Source organism: Sinohyriopsis cumingii, unplaced genomic scaffold (genome assembly GCF_028554795.1).
Source record: "Sinohyriopsis cumingii isolate HCF-2022 unplaced genomic scaffold, ASM2855479v2 utg000695l, whole genome shotgun sequence".
NCBI classification, from domain to species: domain Eukaryota; kingdom Metazoa; phylum Mollusca; class Bivalvia; order Unionida; family Unionidae; genus Sinohyriopsis; species Sinohyriopsis cumingii.
This window is the reverse complement of record NW_028315924.1, coordinates 1,164,014-1,191,544: the sequence shown is the minus strand read 5'-3', so window position 1 is coordinate 1,191,544 and position 27,531 is coordinate 1,164,014. Positions and strand designations below refer to the sequence as shown.

Below are 27,531 nucleotides of genomic sequence, written 5' to 3'. Positions count from 1 at the left end.
CTACAATTTGGCTGAAAATCCCGGAAATTTTTTAATGAAAACAAGTGATTTTAACAGCGATGCAACTTTTATTTGATGATAATTTCAAGAGGAACGTGATCCAAATTACCCTAACCAACTCCTTGTATGGATTGAGGTGATCATTAACTTTTGAACAAGGAAACAAAAATTAAAAACTATACTTGTCACCGGTAACTTAATAGGTTGTGCACTAGTATTCAGTAGATAACATGGCTTAAGTTGTCATAAATGTCCTTACACTTCTACTTGTAACAGAATAGAAACCGAATGGGTTTTGGATTAAATGAATAATGCAAACACAATGTGATGGACAATGGGAATTTAAAAAATGAATTAATAAAAATGTATATATATATATATTACAAATACAATGATTTTATCATGTTCTCAACATACGATTGATCCAATCACTGTACACAAACATTCACAAATTGAATAACGAAAATATGATTCATATAATCTTAGGTATGGAAAGAGAGATTCAAATAATCTCAAGGAATTAAAATATGTTTCAAACAATTGTATGCACTGTAAGTAAGATTCACATAATCTCCTATAGTATGCATGTAAGTGAGGTTCACATAATCTCCTGGAATACAAATAAGATTTAAAATAATCTCATGCAGTGGAAAATGTACTCAAATGAAACATCAATTGGAATGAACAAAATTATGCCTCTTGACACTTGTACAGTCGTATGATTCATAAACTGATGAACCACACAGTTTCACTGAGTCCTTGGGTTGGCCCACACTTGTATCAACCACTCACACCCTTCACAGATCAACCACATGTACAGACATACGTATATACATACGTACAGACAGCAAACATCACCTTTGTATTGGCTACATCTACATTCGTGGCCCCACCACATGTACAGACACACATATACACATACATATAGACAGCACACAGCACTAAACAGCTACAGTCAGCCCTACACAGCTACCATCAGCACTAAACAGCTCTGAACAGCTTCATACATCCCTAAGCATCCCTGAACAGCTACAATAAAACCAAACTGGTCATAATAATGGGTTCTGAAAAATCTTTAGATACATGCTAATAAATTAAACTCTAATTGCAACTTCTAATTCAAAGTTCACAACGTTTCAAATCTGCATAGTAGTAATAGATCAAAATGATCAGTGTCGGTTAGAAATGGAATCTACCTTAAATCCATAGGTGAGTGAGTAATAGTCAGGGTAAAATACCTGTGCATATCGTGGTTTTAATGTCTCTCGTCACAGGTAATTTTCAACAAGATACATGCTAGTACAGTCGCTTACCTGGAAAAACAATAATTCACCCTAGGTAACATTGTGCACATGTACAAAGAAAGATGGTCAAATTGTTTTAAGGTAAAATCAAGTTATGTATTTCCTTATTCTGTAACACTACTGTTGTGTCATAAAATCCAGATTACTGGCTCCTTACTTCATCTGAGTTTATAGAAATATGTACTCTTACTTTAGTTACAGTATGAATTTATTCTAAAGCAATCTTAACAACAAAATAACAGAAATTAACATTCATTTCTATCTCAATTTTAATAGTTTTAAAAAAATATGTCAAGTGTTTTTTCATAGTTCATTCCCCACATTTCTTATTTTTCTGTTGTCACCACTGGAGTCTGTGGAAGTGATGGTACTCTTGATGGTTTAACCAAATCGCATAGCTTCTGCCATACCATTACCTCCCCAAACATTGTACCTCTCCTTGATGACTTCTGAAATACAAATCATTGGATATTAATAAACAGGATCCAGCAAGATTTCAAATTTAGATCAATCCCATATATATATATATATATATATATATATATATATATATATATATATATATAGAGAGAGAGAGAGAGAGAGAGAGAGAGAGAGAGAGAGAGAGAGAATGAGAGAGAGTTTAATTCTTGAAATATTCATGCAATTACAGTACTTTTTAAATAGGTTGGTAATTCTAATAAGGCACTTGGCTTGATGGCTAATTTAATAGACTTGAAAACCTGGGTTTCCATCACAAATTAAACCGGCTATCTAACTGCTCCAGTGGTCTAAGTAGTTAGAACGCTTGCCACGGGTGTGGGAGGTCACAGGTTTGAACCCTCTGCCGAGTCATACCAAAGACTTATAAAAATTGGTACTAGTAGCTGCCTTGCTTGGTGCTCAGTATTAAGAGTTTAGTGTTAGGACTGGTCAGCCTGGTGTCAAGATAATGTGACTGCATGGAAGTCATTATGCTACATGTCTGTGGCATGATATCCCAGTGCTAGACATCACTATAAATTGCCACACTGCAGACATCGTAGCGATGTGACTAAAAATTTGTTAAAGCTACATTACTAAACACCTAAATCACGCACAAACAAACCAGCTACCATATACAATCAGTTGTGATTATACCATTTAAACTGAAAGTAGATTTACATTGTCCATTTGAATATTGCCTGTCTACACTATAATGTTTCAAGTAAGTTGTTTACATGTTTAAATTTCAAATTAATGTTCCAGTCTTAGTTCATAAAGTTTTTTGTTACAATTTGGCATATACTTTGTCACAGGTTAACAATGTTTAAAATGCAAGGTTAATAATTTAAAATATACCATAAATTATCTGAATTCTGGACTGGTTATGCAGCGGTGGCCTTGTTGTGTACTTATTATTGGCTCTTGCCCCAGTTATCATCTTGCCAATATATTCATCAGAGCTGTACAGCATTCTGAATATTTATTTAGCAGCTTTGCTAAAATTCAAAATTCCACATATTTCTCTTCATGCTGGGCCTGAAAAAGATTTTAGATTAAAATTTTCGCCATCATATGCATTAAGTTTGTGATATATTTACTTATGTAAATACACCATAGATTAGTTAAAGACTACATCTGCCAATTAATGGTTTCCAACTGGAATTGGTTGAAATTATCATCAAAAACAATTAGGTTCACAAGACACTTTACATTTAATACATACTGGCCATTGCCACATCTGAGTTACACATTAGTTTAAGAGTAGCCATATAAATTAAAGGTCTGTAAATAAATGTTAACAAATAAGAAGTCAACCAACAAAATACAAGAAACATCAGACCCAAATTTATTGAATATTTTCATTGCTTGAGATCTCATACTCAAAAGTTACCAATAAAAGCACAGCAAAACCTCTGGTCCTTATTTGGGATTGAGTTGTTTTTTTCCTAATCAAGCCCAGGAATATCAAGCAATTATGTTAATAAAAGTTGTAACAAAACTGGACAGACTAAAACAAAACGACTTTTTGTTGAGTGCATGACGAGAACAGTGTAAGAGCATGTGACACATCAAGGTCAGTAAATTCTCAGATTCTCATGGGATTTGGACAGAGGTGAAATGGCGTGACATGCAAAAGCTGCACGTCACTTCATATGAGGCTTAAGTCTAATAGTCGTGTCCAATTTTCTGACAGTTTTAAAATTTATATGGAGGTTTCATCCACTTTCAGTTTCTTTTGAATGTAATAAAGCTTTCTTTGCTATTTTGTTTACCAATAATGCTGGCCAAAATGTCATATTTCAATGAACTGATGCGTTATATGATTAATGTTAACATAAACCATGTGAATTTTGTTTATATGTTGTATAGAAATCCAACATGTCACCTTTGAATCCTTAAATCTTGCTGCATCCGATATGATCTTCCTTGATAATAATCAAAAACCTCATATGACACTGGAAACTGAATTACTTTACTAATTTAGCAGATGAAAATAATTTGTTACTGAGTAGTCTTGTACCTGCTAAATATGGGAGAAACATGTGACGGGACTTTTAGATGTCACCTACTCAAGTAATATGAAAAACAATGGTCTAAAATGAATGAAGTCTTTTTGGAAACTTTAGGTTCTACAGCATGAATTTACAAGTCATTATTCAAAGGATTTCAGAATATCTATCAAGCAACTTGAAGATGAAATTATTTCTTACACACTGAAAACTAAGTGTATCTTGAACTGATTCCTGTCAGGATAGTTTAAATAAACTTAATGGGTTTTTCTGTCTTAAGGTCAAAAAAAATATGTGGGTTTCCATCGTCAAACCATCCCTGTCTATAATGTTCCTGACTCTAGTACTTTTTTCACACTAGGCTAAAAAGATCTTTTTTTAAAAAATCCCCCAAACTGATGCATGCATCTAACTGAGATGGTTTTGCCTAGTACTTGAAGTGCTTAGTACATTATATGTACTAATCATTATAATATATATAAAGTTATTTTTTTTAAAAACTACCTGCCTTTAACCCTAATTTTAAAACCAGCGCAACAGGAAACATGTTTTGCCTCATCAATAATAAGCCGATTAAAAAGCCAAAATTTACTGAAATATCTGGAAAATGTTGTAATATGAAAATCCTCTTCATAAAGTTTTGAAAGAATTTAATAACTAATTTTCAGTATAACAAAAAATTTATACTCAAGAAGATAACTGTAAGAAACTTTTGCAGTTGCTTTTAGAAAGATGGTGCATTTACACTTTGGTTCCTGAAAATGGACTAAAAAGTGCCTGAGGTAATTTCTCCACAATGAAACGTAGGGTATCATCATGTGCTACAAATGATTATGTCCAATATTTGTTTAAGGCTTTATCGAAATATCTCGAAATCACATAGCTCACAGACGTTTCAGAAAACACTGTTTACACCCATTAATATTAGAAACAATTTCATTCATCCTAAGTAAGATCTTAAAGTGACCAAGCACTTCACATTCACAACATATATTTCAGCTTGAAAGTAGAGGAAGTGCTTAATATTAAATACAATAATTTCTTAAAGAAGATCTTACATTCAAAAATCATGCAAATGATGGGGGTTGGTTTGTCTGGTCTACATTTCTTTGGTTGAGCTGAAACAAAAGTAACATTCCATGAAGAAATATATGGAACCAAAATTCGCATAATGAAATGACAGAGTTGTAGTTCTGTCATCTTTAATAATGCCTACACCAGAGACAGACAGCTCAAAGTATAGTTATTTCAATTTCGCACACAGTCGAACAATCCTTTCTTTACTGTTTTGAAATATACAAAATATGTATGTGTATTTTATTTGCTATAACTCCTTAGAAAATATAATTTCATTCTACCAGTTCACATCTGTTATGTTAACACATTCAAGTTGAAAATGGTTTATCATTCAACAACAACAAAACCATATTTTATTGGCAGGTCGGTATTTTCGGTGGTACGAATATAAAAAATTATTTTTACAGCACATAACTGATCATTGCCCATTTCTAATTTGTTCACATTCAAAAGGTGAATAGGTCTGTAGCAATAAATAGGTCTGTAGCAATAAATAGGTCAAGATAATGGGCTGTGAAATGACTTCAACTTCGTAAACATCATTTAGAACTATGATATCACTTATAACTATGAGATCATTTATATCTATGATATCATTTGTAACTATGATATCACCCCTTTTGGCAGTAACTGATTACTGTCATAACAAGACGAACAAAGTGAATTGTTAACATGGTACTCACATAACGAATCCAGCTCCAGATGTTCCTGACTTTGTATTCTAGAGACTGGCATTTGGTCTGCAAGTTCTTATTTTCAGCTTCAAGGGCAGTAACCCTGTGTTTACAAGGACAACAGTCTAGAAGATGAAAGTACTTAAGTTTACAATTGTTCAAGGCAATAAAATTTCCTTATTGCTTGAAAATAATGTCTTCAGGGAACAAAATCTATTTTATTCTGTACTTATTCTGATCCATATCGTCAGACACTAGTGCTGGAAAACAGTGTAATTCACACTTGCTAAATATAATTTGTATTTTAAAACATCCCATTTCTGCTCAAAGCAAACCTTTTACTGGCAGAAGATACAATTTTACTGTCTAAACTGGTATATTTCATTATTTTGGGGGGACAGAAATTCACGCATCCTCTTGGATGACCAACTAGTAGTTTTCACTAGTAATAACCCTAAACCTGCTTGTAAATGAGGAGAAAAGTGAAACTTGTTTTCCTCATAACAAAAGTGATCTTACATTTTAGAAAGTTGGTCTCCCCTTTTGGGATACTGTTGTCTTCTGTTTCTTATTCTGTAAAATGTAGAAAATCACTTTGTAATTTGCAACCCAAAACCCCTGGCATGCAGCAGTTGTCAATAAATACACTGTATCATCTGTTTAAGCTCATAATTTGTTCCCCTTCAAATATAAATAATAACATTAAACTGTCTTAAGATTCATACTGACTGGTGGTTCCTATTCTGATTTATGTTTATTGCATACATGTAGATACATACTGATTAAAATTACATTTATTACAAGTCATCTGATCTTGAATTATTTTTTATCAGAATAACCAGATGTAAATAATAATTTAAATGACTGACAAAAGGGCAATATATTGTTTAATGTCATAATAGAAACAAAACACTGTCTTGAAGTTAACATTTAAGAAATGAGCATATACTGCAGTTCAAAATTTGTTAAAAATTGACATTTGCTGATGAAAATAGAAAATATCAAGTCTGCAGTGTTAATTTAGGGACATGTCTTTAAAACAGATCAAAATTTTACCTGTCTGTTGTTTTTTCTTCATCCTTTCCATCCAAATGGTGCTTCTGAATTTCTGGTATGGATGTATCACCTTTGCTGCAAGATTAGAAAATCACGTCAGACTTCAAAATTAGTGCCTGCCATCAATTCCTTGTACTGTAAATCTATGCTTGAGCTTGTGAAGCTTTCCAGAGTTTTACAGTGATTTATGATATAGAAGGAATAAACATAAATATTCGGGGCATGTGAAATCTACACCTTTAATTTCTTTGAATGTCATCTGCACATGTACATGAAAATTAAATAGAAAAGAATTAACTAAGTCACTCACCATTTGAAGTTTATGATATATAGCTATATTTATAAGTTAGGTTCAGTAGGTATAAGTTAAGCACTAATGCTCTGATGGCTGGATTTGTGTCCAGTGATTGTCAATAGACCCTCTAAAAAAATAATTTCCAACTTATTGCTCACAAACTGCATTCAGTAAGAGGAAAGGTCATTAAAACTCCAGGTAGCTAATGTTCAAGACATTTGAATGTGTGTGTTTGTGTGTGTGTTGGATCTTTAAAGTAGCTTTAAACATTTTGCAGTCATATCACTATGATGTCTGCAGTGTCACAGTTTATAGTGATGTCTATCACTGGGGCATCATGCTGCAGACAAGTAGCATGATGTCCCACCCAGTCACATTATCCTGATGCCAGGCCGACAAGTCCTAAGACTAACCTCTTAACGATGAGCACCAAGTGAGGCAGTTGTTAGTACCATTTTTATAAGTCTTTGGTATGACTCAGACGAGTTCTGAACCCATGACCTCCTACATCTGAGGCAGATGCTATGACCACTAGGCAACCAGAGTGGTAATTTGAATTTGAAGACAACAGTTGTGGTATTACCTCACACTTGCTTGATACAAGTTAAGAGATTGAAGAATTTCAATGAAGCAGTAGCCATCAAGTTGTTTACATAACTGTGCCTTGGAACATTTTTTCTGAAATTAAAGGACACAAACTAAACAAATATTTTTGGTGAGGAAAATTGATAATCATTTGCAACAGTTTACAGCTGTACATTCTAATTAATTATACAATAAGTTACTATTAAATATTTCTGAAATGGCTGAATATAAATTGGATAGACAGAAACAAGCCATAATCTGAATAGAAGATTAACTGGAAAAGAGATCTACTGGTGTATTTCTGACAGTCTGAAATTAATTAAAACAAATATAACTTATTGCTACAAATAGTACAATGTCTGGAAAATAATAACGAAAAGGTCAAAAATACAAATACCAGTCAGATCATTAATAATATCATGGGTGAATAAAATTTAAAGTGAAATTTACAATTTGGAAAGTATATTCCCAAGGCCGGCATGTACCAGATTTTAGAACGACAGTCATGAGATGACTGGTCATTGTGCATTAGGGATAAGTAAAATATATTGCCAATTATGTAAAGAAAGTTTAAATCATAACACATACCTTTCAATATCCTTACAGGTTTGACATTTAATTTATCAGTCTTCAAACAGCATAAAACAAGAAATAGTTCTATAGGACATATTTCATAATAGCTTTCCATAAATTTCATGCCGCACTAAGTATTTCGCAGCTAATATGCTTGCCGGCCATGTGAATAATTTTGCTACATTTGTTACATTAAGACTGAATAATGACTTACCTGCGATTTTTGCAATAATACACTCATGGTATCACTTGAAACCATGACAAACCGCCATTGCTTTCTCTCCCGTGCGATATTCCTTCATTTCTTTTTATGGTGAGTGAATATCAGCCATAGAAATTTAATGCTTCCCTGAATGGGACGATCATTCACCGTATAACCAGGGCTATTTCTTGTTCAGTGGTCATCTTAAGTTCCTGGATTATTTTCTGTTGTACAATTTCAATGACACTCTAATCGAAAATTGTGCCCAAATTCAAGACTGGTTATAAAAACTCTTTTGAACCAAAACTTATGGAAACATTTTTTATTTTTTTATTTTTGGCTGAAACTGAAACTTTTGTTTTAATGCATAACTCAAAATATGTTGGATTTTTCAATGTAGTATTTGGTTTAAAAAAATATTTTAACATGCATTCTGTAAAAGAAGTTCATCAGCTTCTTCAGCCATCATGATACGGAACTTCCTGGGCTTTAACTGCATGACAAAAACATGACTTAGATGCATACAGTCGAATACTTGACAGAATAATCAGAAACTTTGTTCGCTTCTGATTTATGATTTATCCAAAGAGTTATTATTTATACATGGAAACTAACGTCATGATTTGGATATTTTGGGATTGACAGTAAAGTGGTTTTAGAAGACAAATTTATGACCAAGAGGCAATATTGTGACAAGGTGTGGAACACAAATGGAAAGAAGACAACACCAACTGGACACCCAAATATATAGGTGAGTATGAAATAAACGGAGTATCGACTAGATCTCGCTTGCCCAAGTATAAACTGACTATTTGATGCACTGCCCAACACTATGTAATTCATTGGTTTCAAGACTGATGTTAAATTTATTCTCCTGGACAGGCCACTGGGGCTCATAGTGGTATCTGTGCTTACAATTTTACTATCAGTGATACATGTACTATATTACATGTATGACTGTTAATTAAAGCAACTATAGGAGCCCACGTGATACAAGCATAGTCATGTGTGAATTACCCATGTTAAAATGATGCATGCATTCACACTGGATTTGTTGATCTGAACTACTGTAGTATTAACTGTTGAATTCCTACAACAAAACAATAATGTTTAAATGTCAAGATTTTAATATTAATTATACGTGTTCACTAAAATTTGTATTTCTCATTACAGATGTTGATCTAGGTGAATCCAGCTCTGTTGGTCATGGAAATTATGAAATTGGTGACTGTACGACTGCAAGTAAAACTAACTCTTCAAATATAATGAGAATATCAACAGATGAACCAACTAGATATGGTGACAGTGACACAAGTTTTTTTATCTGACTCAGAATAAAGTATAGAGTTTTAAACAAGTTCAGACGATGAACAGTATCATCAGGTGAATGAAGCAACTCAGTCTTACCCATCCCATGCCACAGATCCCTACTTTATGTCATAGCCACATAACAAGATATATATTGTAGTAAAATCACAAAGTCTGAACATGTTATTGCCCTTGGGGCTTTGGTAACAAGATATAATTTGCCAAATGCTAAATAGTTGACTTGTTGGACTTAATTCAGTTGCATCTTCTTTTAGCAAACACAGGATTGACAATTGTCAAAGATTTGAAGGAAAAACGTGGATTCAATAAGGAGTATCTCATACCATTTTATTGTGAGATCTGCAAAAAACTGTACCCAGATAAAGAAGAAATGTGTGAAACTTTGGGTTGTACAGGTGCAGCTAATCCAGATAGTCAAAAGTACTTTGTGACTAGTAAAATCAACATACAACTTGCTGAAATATTTGAACGTCCTGGGATTTGGAATTTAGTACAAGAGAGCCATTTGATACCAAAAAGTAAAATCCTCTCAGATATCAAGTCTGGTAATGACTATAAAAAAATGAAACAGCCAGGAGGCTTAATATGTTCCAGTCTAACAATATAACAATGTCATTATTTACTGATGTTCTTGCTCTATTCAAAAGTTCATCTGAATCACTATGGCCTGTATACCTTTTTATAAATGAACTCCCACCTAAGGAGTGTTTCCATCGCAGAAATATGATCTTATGGGGTATTTGGCAAGGAACTGGAGCAGCAGGGGGGGCGAATCGGACATTTGTCTGAATCGTCATTTGGCTTAATTAATACCTTCTGCACTCAGCGGATCCGGTGTCGTCAGCGCCCGGTAAAAAAAAAAGACGACGTCGTCGTCGGGGGATCGTCCAATCGTCATTTAGTTTAATTAATACCTTCTGCGCGCCGATCCCAGCGTCGTCAGCGTCCGGTAAACACAGCGACGACCGCGTCGATGTCATCGCCCCCCCTGCTGCTATGATCTTACAAACAGAGTGATCACTAACTCCTCCTCTTGTAGATCAATTAGGTTATTTGACTGATCGGTAAGTTTAAAATTAATTCTCGTTAAAAACCGATTATGGCATCGCATATAGACCGGATTAATCGGATTCTCAACGATTAAAAATCCCGGAGGGGCTGTTGGTGAAAATGAATAAAGGATATATCCCTGTTGAGCTTGATTTGATTGATTGGTATCTACCTGGTAACTCCCTTCAATAGCATCACACACTAGATTAATTGCTATCACCGATGCGATATTTACGTTGTGCGGGGCAATATGCCTACCATCATCTCCGTTATCGTGTTTGAGGATATAAGTTGATGGACTGAGAAAATCATTAAGAGACTTTCTTAGTTCTGGCGCGTTGTATCCTGGAAACCTGAAATCGGGTAAATCGGCTTCTGCGATATTATACTCGGTTAGGAATCGTTGTTTATTATCATCGCTGCTATCGGATATTGTTTTAACGATTCGTTCATTGATATATTCCATGTCTGATATAAGTTGATTTAACACCTCAACGTGTTTTCATGCTTTTGTTTCCCGTAGCTGTTCTAGTTGTGATTGGTAAATACGATTAATCTCGGCAAACGCATCAGTGATATCATTTAAACCAACTGTGGTCGACGCGAACAATTTAGGAGTTTTCTTATACGGAAACTCCCATTGCATGGTATTCCTGTCTCGAAATATAAACTTGCTGGGTAATAACGCGCCTTTTATAATAGACCAATCAGGTCGATACCGGGGGGTAATCTCATGATACGATTGCTTGTCCGCGGAGATTTCATGAGGTGGATTCTTAGGCCATCCTAGTATGGTTCTTATTGAACTGTTATAGATATCAACCATATACCCCGGTGTGCTTATTTCAATCGTCGACGATAACGTCGGTTCATGAACCGTAATAGCGATTTTTGATTCTTTTCCTGTGATCGATTTTATCCTGCGTTGAAATTCTTTATTGATTTGTTCTATTTGGTATGACCCAGTTGGTATTGTAACCTCCTTCCAGTCTGGGACCCCATCGGGTTTATTTGTCCATGCAAAAACCAGCGAGTTATTAGGTTGTTGTCCGTTAAATGCGTCCGCTCGGATATTAGGCCAACTGTGATATATTCGCAATTTTGCCAGCGCTATTTCCTTCACTGGAACCGGTGATGGGAAGTTCACACTGAATTCGGGTTTCGTTGACGTTATCGATATCATATTTGTTTGTACCGGAGTGGTGTTCTCCGCGATCCGCTGAAGTAATTGAAACCCTTCGGGATTCAGCGACATTATTATTATTCGTTGTTTTTAGTGTCTAATTTCAACAACCAGAGCCCATTGAAGTGGTTCCGGCTTCCAGTTGAAAATCCTCGATTTTTGACATCGCGGAGCTGTACAACTGGACCATCGTGGAGAATTCAACATCGGATATGAACAAATTATCAATCGACAACGAGATCAACCCGGATAATTTCGAGTACGCGTCGGATACTATTTGATGTTTTACTGTATACTCGTCGAGTTTTTTCTGAAAACACGATGATATCTTTTTAGTGATTGCGTTGGCGACTCCAGCAATTGTTGTCATCGCGGAGATAGCGATTGGAACAGCGATCGGGGCTATCGTGGTCACCGTGGATAAAATAACACCGGTACCGGCTACTATACCCGACACCGAGTACACGACCGCGTCGATGGCGGTTATTTTTCGGCGGTATTTTTTTATTTTTGCACGGTATTGTTCGGAAAGCGTTTTTAAGTTCGCGGAGAATTCTTTTGCGGTATCGAATCGATATTGATGTGACGTCGGTGATACCTCTGATTCAATTACCCTGGTGGTCATTTTATTCTAAAAGAGCTAGTGTTTTTAATTACTCACTTAGATCCACTACAAATTCTGCATACCATGTGATGTTTGTCCTAAATAGACTGCTATCAACGGCTTTAATTATAAACCGTTCAATTGTATCCTTGTCAATGATTGTTGATATTGTATTGTTAAACCCAGATGAACTCGGCGATGATATACTGAACTGCATCGCCGAAATCAATGTCAATCGATAAATGCCCCTAACAATTGCGGTGACATCTATTGCATTACGCGTAGGAGTCCAATCGAATGATCCGTATTGAACCGTGTATACGCCACTGCCGATGATCCCATGAGGTGTTTTCATTTTTTCGAGTTGCTCTGTCATTCTAGGTAGTCTGTCTTTAATCGCTTCAACATCAGTTTTGATTGTTTTTATTTCCCCTCCATACGCGTCCATATTCCTTCTGTTTGCTTCAATATTAGTTTTGATTGCTCTTATTTCCCCTGTGTACCCGTCTATATTCCCTTTGTTCGCTGCAACATTATTTTTGAGCGTTACTATTTCTCCTCTATACGCGTCTATATTCCCTTTGTTCGCTTCAACATCATTTTTGAGCGTTACTATTTCCCGTGTATTCTCGGTCATACTTTTTTTGTTCGCTGCAACATCAAGTTTGATTGTTCCTATTTCATATGTATGCACGTCTATACCTTTTTTGTTCGCTGCAACATCAGTTTTGATTATTCCTATTCCCCGCCAATACGCGTCTATATTTTTTTTGTTCGCTTCAATATCAGTTTTGATTGTTCCTATTTCCTGTGTATGCGCGTCTACACCCTTTTTGTTCGCTTCAATATCAGTTTTGATTGTTATTATGTTCTGTGTGTGCGCGCTCATATTATTTATGATCATTGTAACATCAGTTTTGATTGTTTCTATTTTCCGTCCATGCGAGTCTACATTATTTATGATCGTTGCAACATTAGCGCCGATTATTCCTATTTCCCGTTCATGCACGTCTACACTCCCTTTGCTCGTTGCAACATCAGTTTTGATCGTTTTTATTTCCTGTCCATACGCAGTGATATCATTTATAGTTGTTGTAATCTCATCCAGCTTGGTATTTTTTTTACCAAAAAATTTATCAAAGTTGTCATCGATCCTGTTAACATTTTTTCGTAACGTGTAAAATTGGCCCGACAGCGTCGTAAACTCCAAAATAGTATTTTTTATTGTTGCAAGATTCGGTTTGGTTACCGTCGGGGTCCCAAAAAAACTAGCGGTAGTGAGTTGTATATCGGTGATAGATTTTTTCACCTCGGTGGCAGATTTTTTCAACTCGGCGACAGATTTATTCACCTGCGCGTCGAGTTCGGTCACCGATCTATCTAACCTTATAAAACCGTCTTGGACTAATGTTACCCTATCCGTCACCGTCGACAGATGTTCACCCGGTTTGAGTCGTCCGTCGCTGGTATACAACGCGATAGTGCCCTCGGCGGCATCACGCTGTCGTATTAAAACGTCATCCAGCGACACATTACTGGATTTCAATTTACCCTGGCGGTCCTGAAATACGACTATTTCACCTGGGTCAACACTGGTTAAATTCAACGTATCAGCGATTTCATCCTCGATTAGTTTTTTTATGTCATCGGTGGCGGGCGTTTCCGTGGATTTTTTCAGCGCCGAAACCGGTCGCCTCCAAATATCAATCATTATTATTGTAAAAAAAAACAGCGTTTCTAATTAACCCGCCGGGCCTCTACGACCCCACTAGTGTATTCGTTTACAACCATATGAGGTGGTTTCCGCGATGATGAAATCGCCGCGAGTACGTTCAATACCTCACGGCCGCATATCGGTGGGCCACTTAACTGCTGTGTTGGCAGCGTGGAATAAAAAACCGGGGCTGAACACGCCCGGATATACCGCATGAATTCGTTCGGTGGGGCTAACCCGTATGAATCAAAATAGACGATCGCGCGCGGATCAATCGCGTACGCAACCCAATGAGTTCCCGCTCCGGAGGACCCATCGAGGTTAATTATGCCGGTTTCAATATTCCTTGGGGCCGCCGGTAATTGATCCCTCATAAAAACACCTCTGAAGTTTTTTATCGCTAGCGCGTTTGCGGCGTCTATTAAATCAAAATTAGACATAGAAGTTAATAAACGGTTCCCGGTAGTCTTAGACCCTTTCCCGAGTACCATGAATACGGGGTTCCCGGTAGTCTTAGACCCTTTCCGGCCACGGATCGTTTTTTTTTATAGCCTTTCCCGGTTGCCTTCTTCAATGCCATCCCCGCCGCGGTACCAACGGCTCCTAACGCCGCCGCCTTCGCCACTGCTGGTGCGGCCGCGGCAATCAATGCCGGAATCGCAGCTAACAGCGGAAATATCCCACCGGTCTTTTCCATGTTTTTAATCGCTGCGGCCGAAAAATCTATTTAAACACCCTTTTTATTCTTCATCGCATTATTGAAATGTTTTATTTGACGTGCCGTCAACGATATCTTATGATTACCACCTGCCATCTGTGACGGCTTCAGCGTTATTGTGGTCCCGCATTGTTTAGCCGACTTTGATCGTAATTTCTTGACTTGACCATCAGTCAACTCTACACTGACGACACTATACGACATTTATTGTAAACGCGTTTGTGCTTTCAATTACATGTTTTCCACTGGCGCATCAACGATTCTCATTCGTCCACCAACACCTTCTAGCAGCATTGATTTATCGCTGAGAATGACAGCAACCGCTCTGTAATTAACACCACCCGGGGCTATACGAGCTCGGAAGTGTATATCAACGACGGATTGTCTCGTTAAATCAAGATGTTCCAACGAAAAATAATAAATCGGATACAGCTTTTTAAAATCAAGTTGTGATATTTGCAAACCAGTGTCGACGTTTTGATTACGACCCATATATGACAGCAATCGATGATACACACGTGCGATATGGTTGTCGCCGTAATTAAGCTGTATATCCTCGGATGGTTCCTGTTGTCCGTTTATTCTCAGCGAAACATCCCTGACTCCTAATTGATCAAATATCATATGGCTGCGTTCTTGATTACCCAATCGTTCCCTATTCTGTAGCACTATGAATATATGACGCGGGGCTGAAACACCCTGTTTTGACGCCAAGTGCCATGTAAACGTATCGGCGACGTTATCCTCTTTAGCATCAGTTGTTACCGCTAGCCAACTCAACAACGATTTTCCTCCCTGTTCCATAAATGCTAGCAATCGTGCTTCCGTGGTAACTGATGGAGTCAGCACCGGCATCCACAATGCCATTTTAGTTAAAACGACTTTACCGGCAGCGACGCCAGCAGCACGCCATATTGCATTGTTATCATCGCCCCTTCGCGTCAGCGCGATTGTATGCTTAGCCCCATAGACAACTTTTCTGACATTTCTGCAGAATCCAAATATGTGATGGAGTGGAATAGCGCATGAAAACTGTCGGCGTGGTCTTTGCAACATCTCTACTCGTACTGCGAATCCTAGATTGTAATCATTGTTGATACTCTTTATAATATTGAAATTAGCGCCTGGTCTTGCTCTGCGGTCTGGGTTATTTGCTTCAGCCTGTGGGTCAACTGCGGTATCTCTTTCCGCCAGCACGTTAACGTACTGAAGATGATCAGCGTTATTAGTGGTATCCTTCGCAAACATCATAGATGGGCCCGCCGATCTTGTATAATCATCCGAGTATCTCGCTAACCCAATTATCGTCGTTGCAACATCAACCTCGCGTTCTATTGATTCAATTTCTCGCCCGTCAATAAGATATCTGGCGCTCTCAAATAACGCCATGATACCGTTGTTGACGAAGCCAACTCGAACACGATCATCATCTGCGTATGGTGCATTATCGGCAGCATTTGTCACGAGTTCTCCCTCAATTTCGATAAACGCTTCACACGGCAAAAAATATTTACTGGTATCTTGGACTTGAAGTTCAATTCGCGATCGTAGGTCAGGTTGCGCTGCATAATAAGAATAAAATTGATAATCACGGACAGAATCATCCCTGCGCACTGGGGCATCCATATCAAACGCGGGATCAGCGGTTCGCGCAAACATTTTATTATTAGTCATGTCGGTGTTTTCAATTGAAATCCATCAACGTCGTTTTCGTCGTAGACCACTCCCCGCTATCGCGTTCATGAGCGCGTTGGTTGCCGCATCGGCGGATGACTGAGCCGCCAACGAGGCAGTCGTCGCCGCCAACGACTCTAGTTTTTCTTCCACGGTGTTATTTATTACTTTACTGACATTTGCAGGCATCACTGTCGTTGATGGCATCTGTTTTCTTTTTGAAAATCCCCTGGATTTCACCAACGACATTAGTTTGTCCCGCGCGGCTGAAAGCGCCTTTCCGGCAACATCTCCAATAGCGCTGATTCCCTTATCACGAATAACATCAATAGCCTTCATTCCTAATTGTTTGGCTAACGGCGCTACTTTTGGAGCCATTCTTGTAAATAACCCCGCAATGGTATTGCCGAGACCATCTCCATAGTACGCGCGGTAAACAGGCAATCGCGAGTTTACCACGTAGACGAGTACTGGTTTATCATGGTTGTAGTGTATGATCATCTTTATTATAAAAACACCAGTTTTCCAATTAGTGATTGACCCCCCCCCCTTCCCACCGCCGTGTGGAAAACCGGAATAAATTTTGTCAAAATTTCCTTGGGTTTTTGCCCTCGATAAAAATCCGGTTTTTTTCTGGATTTTTGTTGATTTTTAGTCATTTTTGGTCGTTTTTTGTTGCCTATAGTCGTTTTTTTTTCAATTTTTCAGCAAAAACATCGATTTTCTCTAAATGATTTCCTGGGGTTTTCACCCGTAAAAACCGACCAAAAACGACAAAAAAACGACCAAAAACCAACCAAAAACGACCAAAAATTAACAAAAAACGACCAAAAACGACAATTTTATAATTTTTTTAATCATCCACTAACTCGTCTATGAGCGTTCGATATGCATTAATGTCCATGATACCGCCCGTAAATAACCGCTTGCAAATATCAGCGGCCTCATTGATTATTTCCGGAGAGTTATTTCCGGCTCGTTTTCCTCCGATTAGTACCTCTAGCCGTGATATATCACTGAGAACACTGTTAGGACAGGTAACGCCGTAGGATTCTTTACCAACAGAGTATCCTTTTCCTTTTTTTAGTTTTACCCTTTTTTCAACTTCTTTGTGGAATGCGTCGTAATCGGGATTACCACGATGTGGTAATGCATTCTCGTGTTTACTCGCTAAATACACTATTCTTGTCCAATCCTTTAACGTCTTTATATTTTTCTCGTAACCGCTATTGATATGCTCCTTATCTCGTATGCTCTTAGCAAAATTAGAGGCAGTAAAATCAACTAATTCTTCCCTGCTGCTGAAGCCTCTAATTTGATCTATTGTGCTCTTCTTGAGTACATTACGGGGTATATTCCCCCCTTTCTCTTTTTCTTCCGATATTTCTTCCGGTATTTCTTCTTCTGGTTCTCTTGCGGTAGCACCTAGTTCTTCTTCGTCGGCCATTGTAACATAAGGTTCTTGTGGGTCCATTATAGCGAGTGGTGGCCTCAAAGACCTCTTCGTTTGTTCGGTCTGAGCCGCTATCTTTTCACGTACGTCAAGCAGTGACGCCTTTTTCTTTCTTTCTTCGTCGGGAATATCCCCGTATATCGCTGTTTTCACGTCTTTGGTTGCACTCGTTATCGGAGCAAAGAGTTGTTCGCTTCCAACAGTAAAATCGGTTTGTAGTTGCTGCCGCGTTTGAAGTTGTTCTCGGACCCTGTCTCGTAACGGTATGAACTTTTTAAGCGCCGCTAGCCGCTCTCTGGCTAGCCGAGTAGTAAGTGATTCGCCTACCATTATTGCTATTGCGAAGCAATTTCTAATTTCCCGCCGGGGGCTCCACGGAGTTTTCGTCTATAATCCTTCTAATGTTTTTGATCTTGCTAGAAATCTCCCGGCGTCGTTCATAAACACGTCCAAGTTTTTTTCGTATTATTTCAACGGCAGTGAATAGTCCAATGAATGCATTTGCGTCATTGTGGTACAAGTTTTCATTAATCGTATGTTGTAATCGTTTTATAAAAAAGTACTCGCGGGCCAGGGTAAAACGCCCCCGTTTCGATTGTTCGTTAATAATCTCATAATCGGATAATATTTTTTCGCTGTCGAGACCATCAGATAATTCAATTCCTTGATTTTTTAATTTTGAAATCTCGGCTAATATATTATTGATGTCTTCGATATTCATTATTCTTATAGAACATCTTGTTTTTAAATAAAAAAAAATTGAAACCCCGCGCAGTGTGCTAATTCGTCAGCGCCATATGCGCCGGTGGCCTTATTTCTGTTATATATGAAAATCGAATTCTGTGCCCAGTCTTTTTTGAGATCGCTGAATTCTGTATTCCTTCTGCAACAAATCGTACTGAGGTTATACAAATGTCGAAATATTTTCCTGCCGCATTCATGGAGTGAAATGTTTTTTCTTCGTGCGTTGATGTATCAAACGATTTGACACCCCTTGCTTGCTTTGAGCACTTACCAGTTTGGCCTTTTTTACTGTTTTCACTCTGAGAGATGGCTTGCAGATTACACAGTCTGTTATTTTGAGGGCATCCATCAATATGATCAATAACGAGACCGTCCTCGATTGGTCCGTTAAACGCTTCATATACCACCCTGTGAACAAGATAAATTTTCCCTCCAGCATTAAATATCAAATACCCCTGATTATTTTTCCATCCAACCGGCTTCTTCAGTCTACAATTTCTAACAACACCGTCGCGAGATGCCTCGTAATTAACGAGCACAGGATGCGGCTGAAATTCTTGGTCCATTTGTATAATAATACTATTTGTCTAATTCATTATTTGGTTTAATTATAAATCTTTCAACGTAGTCCTGAGGAGTTTTGATGACGAAGTCGGCGGTGGGGTCAATGACGGCGTTTTTAATTCGCTTGTCATAATAGCGTTTTAACTCTCTGTATCGCTTTCCGCCACAATTGATACACAACTCCGATTTTCCTCTTACACCGACGTGGCAAACCAAGCACGGGAGGGGGCCAAGAGAACCATTACGAACGCATTGTAAATGATACCCGCAGAATTCACCTCTACATGATTTATTGCACGGGGTTGTCGACCCAATCATCAACCATTTGCATTTATTCATTATACTATATTCTTTCATTTAAATACTTGTTTTAATTATATGGATGAGTTCGAGAGATTAGCAGCAATTAAGCCCTGGAAAAATATTAAATTCAATCTCGATAGAGTCCTCAAGGACACACCAAAAGCGTTAATAAACGATAGAACCCTGTTGAGTAAAATACGCGATTGTATCAATGAATTCAAGCGTGATGGTGCATCTCATAGTTGGTCAACATTTCGAATTGATGGCGTTGTTGATGCTACCATGAACGACAACCGCGCAGCAACGATAATATCACAACTTGGCTCCAGCAAGTATTTCTTCAGAGTAAAATTAATTGTCCGGGTGGAATCAGGTAATTGGATCATACGTGATAAATTTGAACCGGTTCTCAGCGACAAGAAAACAGTCATTGTTAGCCGCGACTCCAAGCCGGGGCTGTTAACCGGAATTGACAGACCATACTATGAACGAGCGTATCCTGAAACAGCAGTTGTTTATGGAATATACCCGTTAAATAAGAAACCTGATATCGGAAAACTAGCGCCGATGAAACAGTCAACGGGGATAAATTGTGTAGCAGAACGAATAATAGAGCATTTTACAAATGCATGTCGAGGAAACAAATTGACTGATTTACGACGCAGCAAAATCAACCAGTGGGAGGAGACAGTGCGCGAGCGTGGAGCAACCATCAGCGACATAGCGAGATTAGAAACATCGCTGAGATTTCCAATAACCGTTACAACGATAACCGGTGAAGTATTACACGAATCAAAGTACAAATCAAAGGGAGCCCCAATCAAAATTATTGATCATAACGAACACGCGTGGACGCCCGCGATCACAGTGTTTCCACGGGATAGAACGGTAAAGTATATCCCGGGGAAATTTATACAGGATGGTTTTCTCGCGGAGAGGAAACTATTTGATGCTATTGCTTGTTTGTGTAAAAACGACCCTGTATCAGTGTGGCTACTTCGCAGCGCTGAAAACGATACGGATACCTTTGATCAGATTGTAAGACCAAACGGTGAATTATACCGCACTGAAGCGTTTCACAACAAGATGAAAAAAACCGCCATGGAATTTGAAGAGCATGATGAACAACTGCTAACAAATTGTTTTACGATTCCATCGGTTGCGGCTCATGTTGCAGCAAAGAAAAATGCGTGGAGTCCAACACGCAAGGAATTTCTACCGGATGTACAATCCAGTTGTTTGGAATATTATCACGGTGGACTATGGAACACTGAATACAGCCGCGATGCTATAATTTCCGTTGATATGGTTGCCTGTTATCCAGCGAGTTTTCTTGGGTATGGATCCGCCGCTGAGTACTTTAGACGATTTGGACACCCCAGACATGAAATGACTCGTGTTGCTATTAATGGACCACTGCCTGATTTTGATTTAACCGGATTCGCTCGCATAGTATCATTTGAATTCGCGGCAGGACTTCATCGCTGTTGCTATATTTAGATCGGTAGACACATGGCTGAAAAGAAGTGGCTGCCAATAGCGCTGCTACGGTATATGATTGATTGTAGCATGCTAATTTCGTTGATTGTCAGTGACGCGATTGTATCATATCGAGCGCAGACTGAAGTCTGGTTACCAGAACCGGAGCGTCTAGATAGCATAATTGACGAGTCCAGAAAACACATCGATGCCGACGAGGAATATATCGTCGAATGGTCCAGGAGGATATTCAACCAACGAAACCGCGAGGCAAAAGATCTCGGTAGAAGAATAATTGGTAAGTTCACACAAGGTGGAAAAAACTGCGACTACAAACGATATTGCTCACGGCTGATTATAGATGACGCAGAATATGATTTCGTAATCAAGGACGCAGTGGCGAAAAATAGATACGTGAACTGCGAAACAGCTTTCTTGTCCAATGGAACAAGGTTGGGTACAGTTGTTACCTACAGCGATGGAGACAGCCCGGCATACCCGCATTTGAGGGCGTCTATGCTGGGTTATGCTTGCATAAATTTATTCTCGATGATAAATATATTTCCCGACACCGCGGTTAGAGTAGCCGTTGATTCGTTTTATGTTGACGTAAAGTACAAGGAAAACGTAGCCGAGTTTACTAGTCCGGACGAGAGTTGGGGTACGTGGAGAATTAAAAATGAAATACGACGCGATTATTCCCCGTCAGCAGATGTCACCGCTGAAAACAATTACCTACGCGGTGATAAATTGTCAGAATGGTCTAATGCACCACCGTGTTCTGATCCAATTTGTAGACATAAAACAGTTTATTTAAGCGGCTGTGGCGGGTCAGGAAAGACGACTCGGGCAATTGAATTATTTCGAACGCGGGCAAGTATAATCGTGTTTACACCGACCCATAGACTAGCGCGAGAGATAAAACAACGAAATGTTGACGCCGTTACTTATCACAGCTTTTTTCGATACAGCGGCGGTGAGTGGACTCCTGATCGAATGGGCGAAAAATTTATTCCTGAGGTTATCATCTGGGATGAAATATGTACTGTTTCGTTAGATGTTTTACAAATGTTTCTTGATTGGTTGCTGCTCGCGAATACAGCGGTGATCATGTGTGGCGACCATGGTCAACCACCACCATTTGTCGGCGAGGGCCCACATGATTGGTTAAAGGGTTTTGTGGACTATTATGAAGAAACCGATACTGATTACCGAGCACTTGATGAACAAATGCGCGAGGTTAAAAAATTAATCAGATTACAGCCGGATAGAATTCAGTGTGAAATAATCCGCGAGGTGATTCCGGAAACGCCGTTAAATGAATTCTGGGAAACATGGAGACCAAACGATTTGATTGTAGCGAGTAGAAAGATAGTCAGAGACACACTTCAGCGGAAGTTGTTTACGTTGCATAAGGAAAAGTTTCCAACGCGTCCAGTGCCGTTATGTTATAGACCCGCGGATACACGGCGGCAGAACACTGAAGTTGAAATTCCAGGCCGGACAGAAAAACAAATTCTCGTGCTGAATGATATTGTGCTCGTTGATATCAGCGTCGTCGAGGACGCGCTACGTGCTAATAAATCCCCGTGGACGCTAGGATACGCAACAACAATACATTCCTCGCAGGGACTAACCATCACGGACACAATTGTTTGGATGGTTGATAATCGCATCGAATGGTCGAATCTAGTCTATCTTGCAGTGTCCCGAGTACGGAGGATAAATCAGCTTCGAAGAATTGTTATTGACGGAGTCAGTGACGGAGTCACCAACGACAACGACATCATCGATGCAAGCGTCATTGATAGAAAACTCTCGGGTTACCGCCAACAGGATAAAAAAAACAGCGGCGTTTTGATATTGATGCCGAATTAATAATTGCGTTACGACAACAACAGAATAATCACTGCGCGAGTTGTAATTGTATAATGAGTTGGCGCTATTCGGATAAAGACGCTCGCCAATTTACCGTGGACAGGATCGATAACAGTCTCGGTCATGTCAAAAACAATGTGAGATTGACCTGTCTTGAGTGCAATAGACGCAACGGCGCTAGTTAAGACCACGCGGGGGTAATTGAGTATCGTCAGGTATCACTTGTAGTTGCTCGCGTGTAAACCCCCGCTGTGGGGCAGTTGGATCCAGTCTATAGATCGGTGGTCTACCAGTTGATCGTGTTATCGTTGATATGTTATGTGTGGTAACACTCCAGATAGGATCAGTAGCTCTTTTTTTACCGCCTTCAAGCTCTCCTGGTTCATACAGATATCTAACAGTGACATCGCCGAGAATCGGCTTGGAAACGCTATCTATTTTTGATCTTCCGGGTATATACTTTTCTTTAATCGCGTCGCTGGGCTTCATGTTGATTGCTCGGGTAATCTCGTTATTTAACGCGGCAATTACGCCTGGCAACCTTTTGACCCATTCACGAGATCGTTTTTCTTGGATGAATTCCTTCGCGTATTGATACCCAAATAACCGTTCAGCAAGAGTCCGATTGAATCGTTCAACAATTGCCTGATCACGATGTAGCGCAGTATGACCTCGTCGTATCGCGAAGCTATGATGTTTCAGCGTTGATAAAACAGCGCCGCGAAATTCACTACCAGGATCAACTTGTAATAGATTTGGCCAGCGCAGAGGACCTCTTCGATAAATCCGCTCAAACGCATCGGCCACTTCAGTTGCTGACTTTGTTTTTAACGGCTCCGCTTGTTTGTATCGACTCGCAACATCAACTACGGTTAGCGCGTATTTGTAACCGTTGTCATGCGGCAGAAATAGTATATCAGCCTGATGAACTTCATTAGGTACGCTGACATCAAAGCGCGAGAAGTTGATTTGTTTAGGCGGTGGTAGATAAATTTGCCATATAGCCTGTTTGGATAACCAATTAGCCGCAGTGGCCTTTGTTACTTTTGCAGCGCTTGCAAGCTTACCAATTGCGGCCTTCCCCTTCCAGTATCCTCTCGGAGAATAATAGATGGATTCCATGTTGTTATTATAAACGCTAGCGTTTTCAATTACCAGCGCGAGAAGCTCCGCTTCCAATCATTAATTTACCTTTCATAGCCGATTTTACCAACCATGAGGCCAATTTTTCCTTGAAGGATTTATCAGGAATAGCATTTAACGCGTGAATTAATTTTACGTCCGCGATATGACGCTGTTGCAGATCGCTACTTTTGTAAGCAACATCATGAGCATGACACGCCTTATCGATAGCGTTTATTGGATACTCACCGGGTTTGGGTTGATTTTGATCATCGAGTCTGATATCTAATTGCGTTCCGGGGCCACAGTAGCTATATCCTGGGAGGTGTTTTTCTCCTGGATACTTTGCCCACGGGGTTCCGGGGAGTTTTGATAACTTGGCTGCAATATCACCTCCTCGCTTTTTTTTAAAACATCTCCGGGTCTAATAGAAATAAATCTAAATTTCTTTATACCGCATTGTGCACACTTGCCAGTAAGCGCCGATCTGTTATTTCTTGTTGTAACGGTTGTCATATCATTTGTGCCAGTACGCACTCTACACTTCACACAATATAGATCCATAATTTATGTATAGAGACATGAATATAATTGACTTTTCAGTGACTAAAACAAGAGAACCAGTTAAGCATGTTGCAGCGTTACCAAACTCGATCCGGATGATTATCATCGGACCATCTGGATCCGGCAAGACGCAATTGCTACTTAATTTAATAATGAGATGGATGAAGTGGGATAAGTTGTATTTGGTTGCTCCTAGCGTAGATGATCAACGATGCTACGAGGTGTTGAAAGATTTCAACGAGAATGCATCAGCGATCGCTAAAAAAAATGTAATCGAGTTTATTACAGATATCAATGATGCACCAGGTATCGATGATATTGATGGCGACGTTAACAATCTAGTCATGTACGATGATGTTATGTTAGACAATCAAAAAAACCCAGCTAGGATATTTTCCAGAGGCAGGCATAAAAACACTGACGTGATATATGTCACTCAACGATACACTCAGATTCCAAAAGTAATCAGAGATAACTGTAATATTCTTGCTGTGTTCAACGGCGTTGATACACACACGCTACGAAATATTTGGCAAACATGGTGCGGCGGTGACATGGACTTTAATGTTTTTCGAAACTTTTTTAGTCATGCTCAGTCGACCCCACATGGATTTGTAACGATAAATTTACATGACCCTCGGACACGATATCGTATCGGACTTGACCAAATATTCGGTTAGTTGTAAATAACCACTTAGCAGCAGGGGGGGCGATGACATCGACGCGGTCGTCGATGTGTTTACCGGACGCTGACGACGCTGGGATCGGCACGCAGAAGGTATTAATTAAACTAAATGACGATTGGACGATCCCCCGACGACGACGTTGTCTTTTTTTTTTACCGGGCGCTGACGACACCGGATCCGCTGAGTGCAGAAGGTATTAATTAAGCCAAATGACGATTCAGACAAATGTCCGATTCGCCCCCCCTGCTGCTACTGGCAAACCAAATATGGTGATGTTTCTGAAGCCACTGGTACTTGACCTGTTAGAGGTATATACCCATGAATTTACATCTAGGCATGAAAGTGAGGAGGTATATACCCATGAATTTACATTATGGCATGAAAGTGAGGAGAAATACACCTGTGGATTTACATTCAGGCATGAAATTGAGGAGATATATACCCATGGATTTACATTCAGGCATGAAATTGAGGAGATATATTCCAAAGCTATGTTGATTATAACTACCATGGATCTTCAAGCAAGAGCATATGTTTTGAATATGACATAACAAATCGGTGCCTTTGGTTGTCTGTACTGCCTTCCACAAGGTGGGACAACCCCCCAGTGGTGAAGGTTATTGTAGAGCATATTCAGCTAGGTATGTTCAAAATATCAAAGTGAGTGCAAGCTCAAAGAACAGGTCAGAGAGTGGATGGTTTCTATGGCGAAAGTGTCTGGTTGTATCTGCCAAATTTCTCTGTAACAACAAATGTGGTGATAGATTATATGCATGGACCTCTGTTAGGTGTTGCCAAGAAATTTCTTGAATTATGGTTTGAAAACAAACAGTCGTCAAAGCCATGATGCATTGGGGGACAAAAAGAAAAAAATTGACAAAAGTCTGCACGGAATACAACCCCCATATTCACAGAAATCCTGAACACTATTCATGGGACAGGGAATGTTTGCAAAGATGTATTCTGGCATCTACAGGCACAGATGAGAGTTGCAAGAAAGATTTCTGACCTCCTGAATGGTTCAAGGGCCAAAAATGTCATGCAAAAGATGGTAAATTCTAGCACCTTAGATAACAAAATAAGCTGTGATAATGCTGGACAGTGTCGTGTAATAAAGGGTGAAGAGAGGAAGAGCGATCTAAATAATTATGAGAAAACATCTCTTTGGAATGAAGTTGGCTCTGACAAGAAAGAAGACTTCCTTTCATCATGAAAAATAGTTTGGAATGGATTTCTAATGTACAGTAAACTCTCTCAGAAAGTGACAAAACAAAATTCATTCACAATACAAATGAATAACAATGATACCATAGAATGTCAAGGTACATACCCAAAACAAATTGCATGCTTACAACAAGCTAGCTGAGGTTGTGCAAGCTAGTAAGGGTGCTTGCACAAGTAAGCTAATTACAAATGGAATTTTTCCAAGTATGTAAGCTTAATACAAGCTTGCAAAATTTAAAATACTTGATGTAGCCATGAACATTATTAACATATTTAAAAATAAACTGAATTATTTCTGGACCAAGACAACCTATGAAATTTTATTTTTCTACAAATGTCTTTTTTCTCATCTTCAAATTTTTACAAATATTATACATGTTAGAAAAACAATTAACTTTTTTTGCATAAAGGACATTCTTTAAGTGATTGTACACTCAATTAGCTATGCAGTCATTTTGTCCGGGAATGGAAGACTGAATAAAGAAATCCATTTAGTAAAATCCTGTAAAATAGATAGCAATTTCTGACTGCAATGTTATTTACAGACTAACTTAATACAGCAAGATACTTGATGTCAAGTACTTGTAAATGCTATTTAACAACAATGTATGCACCATCAAATATAGTCTCTGTAAATCTTGTAATATTAACTTCTGGCATTAAGTTTTTGAAAGAATCGTCATATATTTGTTTCAAGGACAATCTGCTGCCAGGAGAAAAAAATAATTGTCACTTATTTACTTACTAAATTTTAAAAAAAAAATAATATATATACAATTTTTATTTTTCTTTGAGAGAAAGAGATGCATCAAATTCTGCCAACATTCTATAAAGAACTGAGCTTTGTGAATTTTGCTTGTTTAAATAGAAATCACATAAAAGCATGCAAGATGAAATGTGGTTTTCTGCAACAGTGACTTAATTTGGTATCGAGTCTTTAAAGGTGGTTACTTCCCCTTTTTTATAATCAGCAGACTGGTTTACAAACGCTAACAAACACAC

At 38.6% G+C, this 27,531-nt stretch overlaps 1 protein-coding gene, 1 long non-coding RNA gene and 1 pseudogene across 2 annotated transcripts in view; 1 reads left to right on the top strand and 2 right to left on the bottom strand.

Moving 5' to 3' along the window:
* The window catches only part of LOC149773281 (uncharacterized), a 91,986-nt gene that overhangs the window by 28,254 nt on the left and 36,201 nt on the right, over window positions 1-27,531 (bottom strand). The window lies entirely within an intron of this gene.
* LOC149773283 (uncharacterized) lies at window positions 171-7,785 on the bottom strand. Its single transcript, XR_016417396.1, has 7 exons — window positions 7,464-7,785; window positions 6,586-6,660; window positions 6,049-6,102; window positions 5,539-5,654; window positions 4,837-4,896; window positions 2,625-2,804; window positions 171-1,753 (listed from the first exon to the last, which is right to left on the bottom strand). It is a non-coding gene; the product is annotated as an uncharacterized LOC149773283 (long non-coding RNA).
* On the top strand, window positions 4,987-26,518 carry LOC149773282 (uncharacterized; annotated as a pseudogene).